An 18,784-nucleotide genomic window follows, 5' to 3' on the forward strand; every position below is an offset into this window, starting at 1 on the left:
CTACAGTCCCCTGGGGCACCTTTTCCTAGGTATCATGTGTGTTATCCAACAATGTGGACATTATCTGTGTCTTCAACATAGGTTGGGCTCTGTGGCATTGTACCCTGGCCTAATTTGCATTTACGTAAAGTGTGCTACATGTGTCCACTGTACAGGGTGACCCAATTTGGCTTGTGCATACTCACAGTGGCCAGTGCCTGTGTGTCTTGGTACAACTATCTGATGATGGTTGTTTGTCAATTATATGTGTGGACAGGCGCACGAGTAGGGTACTTTGTGTACACTCAGGATTTATTGAAGGGCATGTTTGTAATCCCTGAGTAGGAGGAGTAAGTACTTCCTCTGTCTCAATCAGATTGTCTCAGGTAGGGGGGGTTTGTGCGGGAAAGGCCTACATGTCCAAACCTTATGTCTCCTTGCCAGGTCTGGTCTGTGTGTGATGATTGTCTGAACATACACTCAACATGCAGTGACCCAGTCATGTTGGGCATGGTTTAATGTATTTGCTAAGCAGCATGTGCCAAAAGTTAGGAGACATGGTTCCTGCTCATCCCTTTTTTTGCAACGGTGTGCTGTCCAGATGCTGTGCTCGACTGTCCTCAGGGACTGGCTCCTCTGTCTAATTTGATATCAAGTTATTTGCTGTTGTGTCATGCTCTCCATTGTTACCCAGTGGCATGGTGGGTCAACCAACTGAGTGGTGCAGGGCCCACATATGTGCGTAGTATTGTAGATGTCACTCATGTTGTTTTTCATGCTATGCACTGTGACCTATGTAGTTTTGAATCATGTGTCATATGTATACAGGTGTCTGATTTTTCCTGTCTCTTCACCTTGCCCACAGCATCGTCGGGGGAAACCGAGGGAGACACTGGCACGGACCTTGAGGAGGGATCCAGCACCGGTGCCACCAGTGCTGCCGAGTCTGGCGCAGCGAGTGGCCCGGAGGCCGAGGGGAGTGAGGCGGAGGACCTGTCCAGTCACACCACCGACTATGACACTGACGGGTCCGAGGCTGAGCTCCCAGAGGGGGCGGAGGCTGCTCCCAGAGCTGAAAGCAGCACTCCATCTCTCGCCACCCCCTCCATTGCCATCACCGGCCTCCCACTTGCTCGGGTCCCTTCCGTTCTTGCTAGGCACCCACATGTCTCCTTCGTGCCAGGCACCGCACCCCCTTCCCCTGTCTCCCCTGCTGCCGTCAATGCCGAGTCTGTGGACATTCTGCGGCAGTTGCAGGTTGGTCAGAGATCGCAGCTGAATGTCCTCCATGGCCACACAAAACAGCTGACACAGATGGTGTCGTACATGGAGGGCATGTCAGCAGCGATGTCTGACCAACGGAGGTTGCTGAGGTCCATAGACTTGTCACTGACTGCAGCAGTGGGTCTCCTGCAGCGCTCTGTCCCCCCCTTACCCCTGCACCATCCACACTTCCCACTCCCATGCCTGTCCCAAGCACACCCAGACGTCCTCGTGCACGCACCCCACCAGACACAGGCAGCACACCACCAGGGAAGGGCAAGCGCACACCTCCTGTCACGCACACACAGGGGGAAGTAGGCACACCCACTGGGTCGGGGGGCAGACGGAAGACACGCAGCCACAGTGGGAGTCCGCAGTCCTCACGACCCACTTCCTCCAAACCCACTCCCCTTAGCTCTCCTGCCCAACAGTCGGAGAAGGAATCCGTCACTGCCAGTGTGTCCCTCAGCCCCAGGATGACACCACCCCGCAACGGTGGAGGCAGCACCCGGCCAGGGTAGTTGGGTCCCCCCCTGTCCACACCCTCCCCCAGTAGCGCTGCAACCCATCCCTCCGACCCCCCCCCTCCTTGGGGCCTGTGGTTCCTTCTGGTGCAGGGGAGACGCTGGGAGAGCTTGCGTCCGTGTGCAGTGCCATCCTAACCACCACCTTTGGCACTGCCCCGCCCCCTGTGGTGGAATGGTCCATCCCTGCACCCACAACACCTACCCTTGCCCCTCCTGTCCCTGCGGTGCCTGCTCCTTCCCCCCCACATGATGCCCCCCCTTCTGTGGATGATATGGAGGAGTGAACTGTGCAGGCAAGCTAGGGGAGACACGTCCCAGTGTGTCCCCCCCCGGAATTCAAATATGGACTGGCCTATGGGCCTTGTATATAGTGGACATTTCAAATCCAATCATTTTTTATGCTGAATAAAGCATTTTGTTTTTCATTTGCACACAAATGCTTTTCTGGTATTGTTGTTGGTGCTGCTGCTCCCTGAGTTGGGGTGATGATAATGTGTTAGGTGTCTGGGAAATGTTGTAGTGTGCTGCTCATGGGGTGGACCCTGCTATCTGCATGCCATCACAAGGTCTCTGCAAATAATCTTTGGTCATGTAAGCTCTTACTGTATGGTGACATTGTCCCAAGGTGTGTTCCTTCCTCTGTGGACCCTGGCATCTTCCCTGCAGGGTGTTTCCCAATTGTTGTGCTGAGCTGTGTCTTCATTTCCTGGGTGTGTGACGGATCCCTTCAACTTTGGCCATGCAGGCTCAGCAATGTCTCCACCTGCATCATTTGTGGCATCCTTGGTGGTCACTGTACTTGTGTATGGAGTATATTGTCCTATGTCTGGGCACTGCTGGGAAGACTCTGCACCCACCCCTCCTATGTCTGGGCACTGCTGGGAGGACTCTGCACCCACCCTTCCTATGTCTGGGCACTGATGGAGGTGATGGGCACCCACCCCTCCTATGTCTGGGCACTACTGGGAGGACTCTGCACCCACCCCTCCTATGTCTGGGCACTGCTGGGGGTGATGGGCACCCACCCCTCCTATGTCTGGGCACTGTTGAGAGGACTCTGCACCCACCCCTCCTATGTCTGGGCACTGCTGGGGGTGATGGGCACCCACCCCTCCTATGTCTGGGCACTGCTGGGAGGACTCTGCACCCACCCCTCCTATGTCTGGGCACTGCTGGGAGTGATGGGCACCCACCCCTCCTATGTCTGGGCACTGCTGGGAGGACTCTGCACCACCCCTTCCTATGTCTGGGCACTGCTGGGAGTGATGGGCACCCACCCCTCCTGTGTCTGGACACTGCTGGGAGGACTCTGCACCCACCCCTCCTATGTCTGGGCACTGCTGGGAGTGATGGGCACCCACCCCTCCTATGTCTGGGCACTGCTGGGAGTGATGGGCACCCACCCCTCCTATGTCTGGGCAATGCTGGGAGTGATGGGCACCCACCCCTCCTATGTCTGGGCACTGCTGGGGGTGATGGGCACCCACCCCTCCTATGACTGGGCACTGCTGGGAGGACTCTGCACCCACCCCTCCTATGTCTGGGCACTGCTGGGAGGACTCTTCACCCACCCCTCCTATGTCTGGGCACTGCTGGGAGTGATGGGCACCCACCCCTCCTATGTCTGGGCACTGCTGGGGCTGATGGCCACACACCCCTATGTGTCTGTCCACTGGCGTGGTACGACCCGTACCCACGTCCTAAGGTCTGGGTATGGTCCGTACCCCTACAGCACACCAAGAATGGGTGTACGGGCCGTACCCACGTCCCAAAGGCATTGGTACGGTACGTACCCCTACGTCACCACAACAATGGAATTACGGCCCGTACCCACGTCTCAAAGGCCTGGGTAAGGGACGTACCCCCATTGTTGGGGTGCCGTAGGAGTACGTACCGTACCAATGCCTTTGGGACGTGGGTACGGGCCGTAACCCCATTGTTGTGGTGACGTAGGGGTACGTACCGTATCCATGCCATTAGGACGTGGGTAAGAGTCGTACCACGCCTACCCCTACGGCACCCCAACAATGGCGGGACGACACGTACCCACGTCCCAAAGGCCTGGGTACGGGCCGTAACGCCATTGTTGGGGTGACGTAGGGGTGGGCGTGGTATGACCCGTACCCACGCTCTTAAGGCGTGGGTACATTGCGTACCACAATTATTGTGTTGACGTTCGCGTCCATGTCCACATCCGTTGTGGCAGACGCAGGCCTTGTTGGACACGCCCCCACCCCCGAAGTGACCAGGCCCTGGGGGTCAGGTATGTACAGGGCATGTATGATTTAGTACTTGGGTGGGGGTTATGTTTCCTGCCCCTGCCCCCCCCCTTTGCCCCTGGGTGTTGTTCTGACCTTCTGCGGCGTCTGCGGCGGTTCTTGTACACCAGGAGGACTGCTATGAGGGCCGGGATGACACGTAGGTTGGGGTCCATGGCTGTCCGTCACGTACAGGTGCTCCTTCTGTGCGTCGTCCTGATTTCCCGGCAGTTTTTGGCTGCCGTAAATATTGTCCGTGCGGAGTGACGTGGGCACAAATCGTACTTGCTGGTTCATGAAACGCTGCCTAACTCCGTCCGGACGTCACGTCCGCGGTGTCCCAGATCAGAATTGTGGGTATTTTTTAGTCGGTCGGTGTTTTTTACGAATCGTACGGAAATGGTGTTTCCGTACGAATCGTACTTGCATGTTTGTATGGTGTTTTTCAAGGGTACGAGTCGGACGGAGAAAACGCTCCGTCCGACGGTTCGTACCCGGGTTTTGACAGATCGGAATCGACACCAGAATGTCAAAAATATCGTTATTTAAAATAAAGGGTATTTTTTAGTTAAAAATATATGTAAAATAAACGAAATAATACTTATAAATGAAATAAACATAATTAAATATATTTTATCATGTTTAAAATTAATAATTAATATATATATTTATTAAAACATTAATTAAACATATACATATAATATTTAATATATATACTTACTTAATAAAAATTTTTAATAATTTTTTTAATAACTTATAAATTATTAAAAATTATTATAAATTACAAATACATCATACACATAAAACAATAACATGAATAACAATTAAATAATAATATATAACACATTTAAAAAATACATTTAATTTGAATATTTTTAAAATTAATTATATATTATATCAGCTAAAATAATACAAAAAATATTAAATAGCACAGACAATAAAACTACTACTCCAGCTCCCAAAAAAACAACAGTAAGGAAAATGTTGGATAGCGTAGGGGGAAAAATTACTATTCCAACTCCAGAGAGTGCAACAGTAGAGAAAGTGTTGGATAGCGTAGGGGTAAAAATGACTATTCCCATTCCAGAGAGTGCAACATTAGGGAAAGTGTTGGATAGCGTAGGGGTAAAAATTACTATTCCAACTCCAGAGAGTGCAACAGTAGGGAATGTGTTGGATAGCGTAGGGGTAAAAATTACTGTTCCCACTCCAGAGAATGCAAAAGTAGGGAAAGTGTTGGATAGCGTAGGGGTAAAAATTACAATTCCCACTCCAGACAGTGCAACAATAGGGAAAGTGTTGGATAGCGTAGGGGTAAAAATTACTATTCCAACTCCAGAGAGTGCAACAGTAGAGAATGTGTTGGATAGCGTAGGGGTAAAAATTACTATTCCCACTCCAGAGAGTGCAACATTAGGGAAAGTGTTGGATAGCGTAGGGGTAAAAATTACTATTCCAACTCCAGAGAGTGCAACAGTAGGGAAAGTGTTGGATAGCGTAGGGGTAAAAATTACTATTCCCACTCCAGAGAGTGCAACAGTAGGGAAAGTGTTGGATAGCGTAGGGGTAAAAATGACTATTCCCACTCCAGAGAGTGCAACATTAGGGAAAGTGTTGGATAGCGTAGGGGTAAAAATTACTATTCCAACTCCAGAGAGTGCAACAGTAGGGAAAGTGTTGGATAGCGTAGGGGTAAAAATTACTATTCCCACTCCAGAGAGTGCAACAGTAGGGAAAGTGTTGGATAGCGTAGGGGTAAAAATTACTATTCCAACTCCACAGAGTGCAACAGTAGGGAAAGTGTTGGATAGCGTAAGGGTCAAAATTACTATTCCAACTCCAGAGAGTGCAACAGTACGGAAAGTGTTGGATAGCGTAGGGATAAAAATTACTATTCCAACTCCAGAGAGTGCAACAGTGAGGAAAGTGTTGAATAGCGAAGAAGTTAAAAATAACATACTTATAAATAAAATAATTATTTAAAATAATTAGTGATTTAATTATTAAATAACTCACAAATATTTACAAATACCAATAAAAAATTATTACAAACATAACTACCAATGAATAATTAATTAACAATAAATTAATATTAAATAGCAATAACAAATAATTAATAAATATTAATTACCAAATAATCAATATTAAACAATAAAATATTTTTCATAACCAAAAACATATAAATTATTAAAAAGTAATTACAAATTAAAAAATATTGAACAATTTAAAAAAAAATATACCACAAAATAATAATTATGAAACATTAATTACCAATTAAAAAATATTGAACTATTAAATATTTTTTATACCCCAAAATAATAATTATTCAACATTAATTACCAATTAATAATTACTTATTAATATATTAATTAGAAATATCAATACTAAGGCGTCGATTCCGATCCTGGAAAAACGCTGTACAAATTGTGGTATGGAGCGTTTTCCCCACACAACTCGTACTTGTAAGGATTCCCCTAAAACCTAGGAAGTACGATCCGTACAAATAGACATTCTCCATACAAATTGTAAAAAAGACCATACAACTCGTATATACAAGCGATTCCGATTTCGATTCGGATTGCCCTGTACGCGACGTTCACATGTATTCCCGGCAGCAGTTTACAACCCGTCAAGTACTATTCGTACAAACGGCACTCCGTACGGCTCTTTTTTTACAGGAGCCAAAAAGTGCCGGGAAAACATTGTACGCCCCGAAAACAGTACGAGACGGACCCCCCATGTACACGTCGTACACCCCATGAATACAGGTGTACGGTGCCTATGTACGGAGCGTACCGATGACACGGAAAGTGGGGTACGGTGCGTATATATGCGCTGAAGGGGTACTGGTCGTGTACGCACCGTACAAGCACTGTACCCCAAAATCGCTTGTGTACATACCGTACCCCAAAAGTGCCTATGTACGGTGCGGACCCCAAAATCACGTATGTACGGTGCGTACATGCGCGATGTTGGGGTACGCTCCATACACACGCCTCGCATGTGGGGGGACCCCTGTATGCCTCATACCACTATACGACCCGTACCCCGGTACGAGTCGTACCCCCAGAACGAGTCATACCAGGGTACGAGGCGTATAGGGGTTCGCTTCGTAGCCCGGTACGAGTCGTTCCGTGTATACAGGCCATTTTCCATACAAATCGCATGCTGACAACCCGGTACGAATCGTACTTGACGGGTTGTACAGCCTTTTTACAAATTGTATGGTCTTTTTTACAAGTCTGTGTCGTACAGCTTTTCCCGATTCGATTTGTAAGGATCGGGCGGATCTGTATGTATTTTACCCGTACGAATCGTACTACATGGGTTGGAAGGGACTTGTACGATTTGCAAGGAAAAATACGGATCCGATTTGTATGTAAAATAAAAGTCCAGGATCGGAATCGACCCCATAATATTTAATCATATTTAATTCAAAATTAATGATTGATCAACAATAAATTATTTTTCATAACCAAAATTTTATAATTTAAAATATTTACCAATTAATAATTAATGTTCAATTAATTAATTATCAACACCCAACAACAAATGTAGTAATTACTTAATTAGATATCAATTACTTCCAATTCCCCTATAAACCCACAACCCGCTACAGAATTTAAACGCAAAAATTAATTAAAATTAATTTATAATTCCTAAAAATGTATAATTAATTTCATATAATTAAATTACTTCCCACCCTATTCCCCTATAAACCCACAACCCGCTACAGTACTAAAACAAAAAATTGACTTAAAAAACCATTATTAACATATAAAAATTGTATACATATATTTTAAAACCAGTAAAACACTTAACAAAAAACATATAACACATGCATATTAAATACATATTAAAATACATAACAATAATATAAATATCAATATTAGTAACATCAATATTAGTAACATCGATATATTTGATATCGATATTACTAACTTCGATATTACTAACATCGATATAAAAATACTTACCTTAGGGTCGATATTAGGTCCATAGATATTATTGACATCGATATTCTGTCCCTTCGATATTTAAAACTAGATATTAGTGTAGGTCGATATTTAATTTTCGATATTTTGGCTGCTCACCTGCCAGAATACCACTGAACTGCCCTAAACCCTGAAACACCACCCCCAGAATGACCCCCTACATTGCCCACACTCCACTGCACAGCCCTAAACCCTGAAACACCATCCCCAGCATCACCCTCTACACTGCTCGAACACCACTGCACTGCCATTAACACTGAAACACCACCCCAAGCACGACCCCCTACACAACCCGAACACCACTGCACTGCACAAAACCCTAAAATACCACCCCCAGCATAACCCCTATACTGCCCGAACACCACCTCACTGCCCTAAATCCTGAAACACCAGCCCCAGCACGACCACCTACACTCCCTGAACACCACTGCACTACCCTAAACCTTGAAACACCACACCCTGCAAGACTGCCTACACTGCCTGAACACCACTGCACTGCGCTAAACCCTAAAACACCACCCCCAGGATGACACCCTACACTGCCCGCACACCACCTCACTGCCCTAAAGCCTGAAACACCAGCCCCAGCACGTCCACCTACACTCCCCAAACACCACAGCACTACCCTAAATCCTGAAACACCACACCCTGCAAGACCGTCTATACTGCCCGAACACCACTGCACTGACCTAAATCCTGAAATACCACCACCTGCTCGACCGCCTACACTGCCCGAACACCACTGCACTGCCCTAAACCCTGAAATACCACCCACTGCATGACCCCCTATACTGCCCGAACACCAATGCACTGCCCTAAACAATGAAACACCACACCCAATACGACCCAATACACTGCCCGAACACCACTGCACTGCTCTAAACCCTGAAATACTACCCCCTGCATGACGCACTATACTGCCCGAACACTAATGCACTGCCCTAAACTCTGAAACACCTCCCCAAGAATGACCCCATACACTGCCTGAACACCACTGCACTGCCCTAAACCCTGAAACACCACCCCCTGCACGATCCCCTACACTGCCCGAACACCACTGGACTGCCCTAAACCCTGAAACACCGCCTCTGGCATGACCCCCTACACTGCCCGAATACCATTGCACTGCCCTAAACCATGTAACACCAGCACCCCACAAGTCCCAACACTGCCCGAACACCAGTCCCCTGCCCCACACCCTGAAACACCAGCCCCAGCACGACACCCTACACTTCCTGAACACCACTGCACTGCCCTAAACCCTGAAACACCACCCCCAGTACGAACCCCTACACTGCCCAAAAACCACTGCCCTAAACCCTTAAACACCACCCCCAGCAAGACCCCCAACATTGCCCGAACACCACTGCCCTAAACCCTGAAACACCACACCCTGCAAGTCTGCCTACACTGCCCAAACACCACTGCACTGCCCTAAACCCTGAAATGCCACCCCTGCACGACCCCCTATACTGGCCGAACACCACTGCAAAGCCCTAAACCTTGAAACACCACCCCCAGCATGACCGGCAATGCTGCCCGAACACCACTGCACTGCCCTAAACCCTGAAACACAACCCCAGCAGGACCCCTACACTGCTCGAACTCCACTGCACTGCCCTAAACCCTGAAACACCACCCCCAGCACGACCCCCTACACTGCCCGAACACCACTGCACCACCCTAAACCTTGAAAGGCCACCCCCTGCACGAACCCCTACACTGCCTGAACACCACTGCACTGCCCTAAACCGTGAAACAACACTCTCCAGCATGACCCCCAACACTGCTCGAATACCACTGCACTGCCCTATACCCTGAACACCACCCCCTACACTACCACCTTCACTGCCCGAACTTCACTCCACTGACTTAAACCCTGAATCATCACCTCCCAGCAAAACCCCCTACACTGCCCGTACACCACTGCACTGCCCTAAACCCTGAAACACTACACACAGCAAGACCCCCTACACTGCCTGAACACCACTAAACTGCCCTAAACCCTGAAACACCACCCCCAGCAAGACCCCCTACACTGCCCGAACACCTTTTCATTGCCCTAAACCCTGAAACACCACCCTCAGCAATACCCCCTACACTGCCCGAATACCACTGCACTGCCCTAAGCCCTGAAACACCACCCCAGCACGACCCCCTACACTGCCCGAACACCACTGCACCACCCTAAACCTTGAAAGGCCACCCCCTGCATGACCCCCTACGCTGCCCGAACACCACTGCACTGCCCTAAACCCTGAAACGCCACCCCAGCAAAACACCCTACACTGTCCGAACACCACCTCACTGCCCTAAACCCTGAAACTCCACCCCCAGCAAGACCCCATACACTGCCTGTACACCACAGCACTGTCCTAACCCTGAAACACCATCCCTGCCCAAAGACATAATACCCTGCCCTAAACCCTGAAACACCACACCCTGCACGACCCACTACACTGTTTGAACACAACTGCACTGCCCTAAACCCTGAAACACCACCCCCCGCATTCCCCCTACACTGCCCGAACAAAACTGCACTGCCCTAAAACCTGAAACAACACCCCCCAGCATGACCCCCTGCACAGCCCGAACACCACTGCACTGGCCTAAACCCTGAAACAACACCCTCCAGCACAACCCTCAACACTGCTAGAATACCACTGCACTGCCCTATACCCTGAACACCACCCCCTACACTACCACCTACACTGCCCGAACACCACTCCACTGCCTTAAACCCTGAATCATCACCTCCCAGCAAACCCCCTCCTCTGCCCGTACACCACTGCACTGCCCTAAACCCTGAAACACTACACCCAGCAAGACCCCCTACATTGCCTGAACATCACTACACTGCCCTAAACCCTGAAACACCACCCCCAGCAAGGCCCCCTACACTGCCCGAACACCTTTGCATTGCCCTAAACCCTGAAACACCACCACAGCACGATCGCCTACACTGCCTGAACACCACTGCACTGTCCTGAACCCTGAAACACCACCCCCAGCACGACCCCCTTCACTGCCCGAACTCCACTGCACAGCCCTAAACCCTGAAACACCACCCCCAGCATAACCCCCTACACTGCCCGAACACCAACTCACTGCTCTAAAGCCTGAAGCACCAGCCGCAGCATGACCCCCTACACTGCCTGAACACCACTGCACTGCCCTAAACCCTGAAACACCACCCCCAGGAAGACCCCCTACCCTGCCCAAACACCACTGCACTGCCCTAAACTCTGAAACAACACCCCCGGCACAATCCCCTACACTGCCCAAACACCACTGCACTGACCTAAACCCTGAAACACCACCCCTAGCGTGACCGCCTACACTGTTCAAACACCTCTGCTCTGCCCTAAACTCTGAAACACAAGCCCAAGCACGACCCCCTATACTGCCCGAACAACACTGCACTGCCCTAAACTCTGAAACACCACCCCAGCACGATCGCCTACACTGCCTGAACACCACTGCACTGTCCTGAACCCTGAAACACCACCCCAGCAAGACCCCCTACATTGCCTGAACACCACTGCCCTAAACCCTGAAACACCACCCCCAGCAAGACCCCCTACACTTCCCTAACACCACTGCCCTAAATCTTGAAACGCTACCCCCTGCAAGACCTCCTACACTGCACGAGCACCAAGGCACCAAAGCCCTAAACCCTGAAACACCACACCCATCAAGACCCCCTACTCTGCCCGAACACCCCTGCACTAAACCCTAAAACACCACACCCTGCAAGACCGCCTACACTGCCCGAACACCACTGCACTGCCCTAAACCCTGAAACACCACCCCTTGCATGACCCCCTACACTGCCCGAACACCACTGCACTGCCCTAAACTCTAAAACACTACCCCAGCACAACTTCTACACTGCTCGAACACAACTGCACTGCCCTAAATCCTGAAACATTACCCACAGCACGACCCCCTTCACTGCCCAAACACCACTGCACTGCCCTAAACCCTGAAACACAACCCCAGCAGGACCCCTACACTGCCCTAACTCCACTGCACTGCCCTAAACCCTGAAACACCACTGTTAGACCCGGCCCTCGTAACATAGCCAGAACTGACCCCTGCACCTCACACCAGCCCCCGAGCCCACGGCCTAGCCGATCCTTCCCACCAGGACACACACACCTGACCCAGACTTCCCCGTCCGTGGCCTCCCTCCTTTCGGCCACACCGGGCCCGCGTGCCCACTTCATGCACCAAGATGGCCGCCCGGCCCCAGCGCGACCCTGGCCTAGAGGCGCCACTCCAGCTGGAGGACATCGCGCTCCCCTTTGGGGTGAGAAAGGGAGGAGCAGTTTCCATCACACCTCTGCGCTTCCCTGGGAAGGTGGGTTTCGATCGACCCGCCGGGCCTCCCCGAGGGCTGGCTCCACACCTGCTGGGTGTCTGGGACTCCTCCCGACCCGGCCCTGAAAGGATCAAAGGACAATGGCAGGAAACCCCAACAAGCGACCCCCAGGTGACAAGACCCCTGCCTGCACAGACTCCGGACATCAAAGAGGAGTCGCCCTATAACAAGGGGTGCTCTGGGACTGTCCGGCAGATTCGCCTTGGAAAACCCCTGAGCCCTGCTGAGTGACTCGCGGCTCCCTGAAGATCGTAAGACCCCCGAACTTGTGCTTGAGCCCTGCTGAGTGGCTCGCGGCTCCCTGAAGATCGTAAGACCTCCGAACTTGTGCTTGAGCCCTGCTGAGTGACTCGCGGCTCCCTGAAGATCGTAAGACCTCCGAACTTGTACCTGAGCCCTGCTGAGTGACTCGTGGCTCCCACAGATTCTCTTGGTCCCGCCGGACTCCACGACGACGACAAGCGTATCCCCCAGCTCGAGGATTGTGAGCTGTGCGCCGGGTACGCTCCTGCATCTGATCCATATCCCCAAAAGACTGTCCCGCTACCTCCTACCCCCCCTCCAAGACTTTGTGAGCCCGCGCTCCACTTGTATATATTTGCCTTGCTGGTCATAAAGATCCTACAACTCCGATCTTGTAAAGATTTAGTCTTAAGAACTCTCGGTGTGGTGTCTCTTTGTGGTGTGGTGCCGAGTGTACGATCCTAGATACGAGATTTCTCCCCTGAGGAGTCTCCCGCCAGTGCCCGGCTACGATACCTCGAGGGTGGGTCTCAGGACAGTCAGGGCCCCTTCCGGGCCCCTCTGAGGTCGCCTTCTAACATTGGTGGCAGCGGTGGGATTCGGGTCCATAATCTAGAGATCGTACCGTGAACGGCTGACGCACTACCAACAAAGATGGCAGAAGGAAACGCCGTGGTTCTCACAGAAAACGACACCAGTACCATGTTCCAGGTGGAACAGCTGGAAGAGTACACACACAAAGAACTGAAGCAATTCTGTAAGGAACTCAAAATCGCTACCACTGGTCTCAACACCAAAGAAGATATGCAAAAGGCACTGAAAGCTTGGGTGGATTCTGGAGCCTCCCGCCCAGAAGGAGCGGGGGAGCCCCACGACGAAGCTGGACCCTCCCAAGGAGAACGCAGCAGCAACCAGGTGCGAGGCTTCGTACCAGACGGGGGCCTATCCCCGGAGGAACTCGCAGACAGAGAAAGAAGTCGCCATCACGAACTCGAATTAGCCAAACTCAAAATTGAGGGCGAGTTGAAATTAGCCGAGAAAAAGCTAGCGGTGGAACAGCTGCGAGTGCAGGGAGAACTAGAAGAGAAGAAACTCCAACGGGAACATGAAGGAAGGAGACTTCAACTGGAACATGAATGCAGCTTGAAGGAAATGGAGCTGAAAGCAAAAAGCGAAGAAGCGCGGCCCCCGGGGAACCGAGAGGCGGCCTCCCCGGCGGAGCAGAAGGTCCACATCCCCAAGGATGTGGTCAAAGAATATTACAAAAACGATGACATTCAACAGTGGTTCCGGGCCTACGAGGTCGCCATGACCTCCCATCGGGTCCCGCAGAAGGATTGGGGGGCCGGGTTGTGGGGACGATTCCTGAGCGAAGGGAGAGACACCCTGCTCGACCTACCAACCTCCATGCAGACATCCTATGACCACATGAAAGCGGCCCACCTCACAAGGTACGGCCTCACCCCGGAGATGTACCGCCAGCGGTTCCGGGACTGCAGGAAGATTTCGGGTACCACCTGGGTGGAGTATGTGAATTTCTTCAGCCGCACCTTCGATGGGTGGATCAAGGGCAGCAAGGTAACCACCCTGGAAGAACTAACAGACCTTATGTTGTGGGAACACCTGGCTGCGAACTGCTTTGTGGAACTGCGCCAGCATCTGCTCGACAGCAAGCTCACGGATCCGAGAAAGCTGGCCGTCGAGGCGGATCGTTGGACCAACAACCGGGTCTCCCGGGGCCCTGTAGGAGAGTACCCCCGAGCCAGTCAGGGACCACCCCGCCAGAGAGGGGGGGGGAAACCAGGGATGGCAGAGGAAGTCCCAGTCTAGTCCCCCGAAGTCCCAACCTCCGCCTTTCCCGGCACCCCCACCAGCTGTATCCGGCCCCCCTGAGACGGGGGCACCGGGTGACCATCACCTGTTTCCGTTGTCAGAAGCCCGGGCATTACGCCAACGACCCTGAATGGCCCATGGCCCCACGCACCACCCAGGCAGCACCCCCCGCTAGACAGATAGCCAATGTAGCACTGGGGGAGGAGGTTGAGGAGACCGAAGAGTGGGAACCCGCAGCCATGGCCCTAGTATCATTAGGAGATAGAGAGATGGTCCCTGGAAGCCTCCTGCCCTCCAACACGAAGAAATATGGGCAGCTCGTCACGATCAATGGCCACCAAGTAGAAGCCCTCCGTGACAACGGGGCCAGCATCACCGGTGTCCTCAGTCATTTAGTCCACGAAGACCAGGTCCTCCCCAACGTCTTTTGCCCGGTCATTTCCGCCGACAACACGGAAAGCCTATGTAAGGTAGCCCTGGTGCCTTTTGAGTGGGGAGGGGTGGTCGGTAAACTGAAAGTCGCAGTGAGAACCTCCCAGCCAGTCGACAGTCTCCTGGGGAACGACCTGGAAAGTTCCCCCTGGAAACAAGTCGAGCGCAAGACCCACCTAGGGATGATGGGCCTCCCTGAGTGGGTGTGCGCCACCACTCGATCCATGGCGGCCCGACTGACCCCCCTGAGGAAAGTCGACGATGCCCCGACCACTGAAGATAGGATGGTCCCCGCCGAGGGTCCCCACATCCCCCCACCAGAAGGGTCGGTCGCCAGTGACGAACCCCCGCCTTCGGACTCCGCCCAGGTCACCGAGTTAGGCGATCTGCCCGAATTGGCCCAGTGGCGCCACGAGGGGGCCCCCCCCGAGAGGAGTTCTGCCGAGAGCAGGCTACCTGTCCTTCCCTGGTCAGGCCCCGGCAACAGGCAGAGGCCCAGGCCGCAGGCGACCAGACTGGGACGCACCGGGTGTATTGGGAGAATGACCTTTTGTACAGCGAACAGAAGTCGGTGGAGCTAGGGTCCAGCCGGGTGCTGGTGGTACCCCTACGCTTCCGAAACCTCCTCCTGGGCTTGGCCCACGACGTTCCCCTCGCAGGCCACTTGGGCCAGGACAAAACCTACAGCGCCTCGTGACTCACTTCTACTGGCCCAGAATGAAAGCAGATGTAGAAGCCCACTGCAAGTCCTGTCCCACGTGCCAGGCCAGTGGGAAGAGCGGAGGAAAGCGCAAGGCTCCCCTCCAACCCCTCCCTGTTGTCAGTACCCCTTTTGAGCGGGTCGGGATCGACATCGTGGGGCCTCTGGACCCCCCAACTTCCCAAGGGCACCGTTTTATCCTCGTCCTGGTGGATCATGCCACCCGATACCCTGAAGCCATCCCCCTGCGTACCGTCACAGCCCCCGTGGTGGGCCGGGCGTTGATGGGAATCTTCTCCCGCATGGGTTTTCCCCGCGAGGCCGTGAGCGATCGCGGTACCAACTTTATCTCCCGATACCTGAAGTCCTTATGGCAACAATGCGGGGTGTCCTATAAATTCACCACCCCGTACCACCCCCAAGGAAACGGCCTGGTAGAGCAGTTTAACCGGACTCTGAAGGGGATGATCGCGGACTTGGAAGAGCCCCTCCGGCGTAAGTGGGACGTCCTGTTCCCCTGCCTCCTATTCGCCTACCGAGAAGTTCCCCAGAAATCCTTGGGGTTCAGCCCCTTTGAGTTACTCTACGGACACCCCGTCAGGGGGCCCCTCAGCCTGGTCAAGGAAGGGTGGGAGGCGGCGCCCCGAGGCCCCCCCCGAGATGTGTTCCGTTACGTCCTGACCCTCCGAAACCAGACTAGGAGTGTTAGAAGGCGACCTCAGAGGGGCCCGGAGGGGGCCCTGACTGCCCTGAGACCCACACTCGAGGTATCGTAGCCGGGCACTGGCGGGAGACTCCTCAGGGGGAGGAACCTCGTATCTAGGATCGCACACTCGGCACCACACGACAGAGAGACACCACACAAGGAGTTCTTACGAGCAGATCTTTATCAAGTTAGAGTAGTAGGATCTTTATGATCTGCACGGCAAATATGTACAAGCAGAGCGTGAGCTCTCAGAGTCTTGGAGGGGGGTAGCGGGACAGTCTTTGGGGATATGGATCAGATGCAGGAGCGTACCCGGCGCACAGCTCACAATCCTCGAGCTGGGGGGTACACTTGTCGTCGTGGGGTCCGGCAGGACCAAGAGAGTCTGCAGGAGCCGCGAGTCACTCAGCTGGCTCAGATATCAGTTCGGTGGTCTTACGATCTTCGAGGAGCCGCGAGTCACTCAGCAGGGCTCAAGCACAAGTTCGGAGGTCTTACGATCTTCAGGGAGCCGCGAGTCACTCAGCAGGGCTCAAGCACATGTTCGGAGGTCTTACGATCTTCAGGGAGCTGCGAGTCACTCAGCAGGGCTCAAGCACAAGTTCGGAGGTCTTACGATCTTTCAGGGAGCCGCGAGTCACTCAGCAGGGCTCAGGTGTTCCAAGGCGAATCTGCTGGACGGTCCCCGAGCGCCCCTTGTTATAGGGTGACCCCTCTTTGATGTCCAGAGTCTGTGCAGGCAGGGGTCTTGTCACCTGGGGGGTTGCTTGTTGGGGTTTCCTGCCATTGTCTTTTGATCCTTTCAGTGCCGGGTCGGGAGGAGTCCCAGACACCCAGCAGGCGTGGAGCCAGCCCTCGGGGAGGCCGGCAGGTCGATCGAAACCCACCGTTCCAGGGAGGCGCAGAGGTGTTATAGAAACTGCTCCTCCCTCTCTCATCCCAAGGGGAGCGCGATGTGCTCCAGCCGGAGTGGCGCCTCTAGGCCAGGGTCGCGCTGGGGCCAGGCAGCCATCTTGGTGCATGAAGTGGGCACGCGGGCCCGGTGTGGCCGAAGGGAGGAAGGCCATGGACGGGGATGTCCGGGTTGGGTGCGTGTGAGTTCCTGGTAGGGAGGATCAGCTAGGCCGTGGGTTTGGGGACTGTGTGATGTGCAGGGGTCGTGTCTAGCTATGGTGCGATGGCTGGGTCTAACATGCATCCCCCCCAGCTGAAAGCCGGAGAGAACTACCCATCTTCTTGGGGGTTCTCTTCGCTGAGGCGGAAGAACCGGGAAAGGCCATCGGCGTTGGCGTGGTCATTCCCAGGGCGATGTTCGACGGTGAAATCCATCCCCTGGAGGGAGATTGACCACCGCAGTAACTTGGGGTTTTCCCCTCGCATCTGCATGAGCCATCGCAAGGGGCGATGGTCGGTTTGTACCTTGAAATGTGTGCCGAACAGGTAAGGGCGTAGTTTTTTCAGGGCCCAGACTACGGCGAATGCCTCTCGCTCGATGGTGCTCCATCGTTGTTCCCTGGCCAATAGCCTTCGGCTGAGGAAGGCCACAGGCTGGTCTAGACCTTGGTCATTCACCTGGGAGAGGACGGCCCCGATGCCATGCTCGGAGGCATCAGTCTGTACCACAAACTCCTTAGAGTAGTCGGGGGCCTGGAGGACGGGGGCAGTACACATGGCCGCTTTCAGGGCCTCGAACGCCTCTTGGCAGGCAGGGGACCATTGCATCTTCTTGGGCTGTTTTTTGGATGTGAGCCCCGTGAGGGGACATACCAGGCTGCCGTAATTCCTGATGAATCTCCGGTAATAGCCCGTGAGGCCCAGGAAGGCCCGGACCTCCGTTTGGGTCGTGGGTGGTTCCCAGGCTAGGATGGCGTCGATTTTGGGCTGTAGGGGGGCGACCTGGCCGCTTCTGACCTGGTGTCCCAGGTAGGTTACTGAACCTTGCCCAATCTGGCACTTGCTGGCCTTCACGGTGAGGCCTGCCTGGCGCAGGGCGGTCAGTACCCTCCGAAGGCGCTGGAGGTGCTCACTCCACTCTGAACTGAAAACTGCGATATCGTCGAGATATGCAGCACTGAATTTTTCCAGTTCGGCCAGGACTCTATTTACCAGCCGCTGAAAGGTGGCCAGGGCATTTTTCATCCCGAACGGCATCACGCGAAAGCGATAGTGCCCATCCGGGGTGGAGAAGGCGGACCGCTCCTTGGCTCCTTCTGTGAGCGCAATTTGCCAGTAGCCACAGGTGAGATCGAAGGTACTGAGGAATTGAGCAGCCCTGAGCCGGTCAATGAGCTCGTCGGCTCGGGGAATGGGGTGGGCATCGGTTCGGGTGACTTCATTGAGCCCCCGGTAGTCCACGCAGAAGCGGAGTTCTGGCGCGATCCCGGGGGCGGCAGCTTTGGGGACTAGGACCACGGGGCTGGCCCAGGGGCTATCTGAGGGCTCGATTACACCTAGGGTCAACATT

Source organism: Triturus cristatus, chromosome 10, assembly GCF_964204655.1.
Source record: "Triturus cristatus chromosome 10, aTriCri1.1, whole genome shotgun sequence".
In the NCBI taxonomy this organism is placed as follows: Eukaryota; Metazoa; Chordata; class Amphibia; order Caudata; family Salamandridae; genus Triturus; species Triturus cristatus.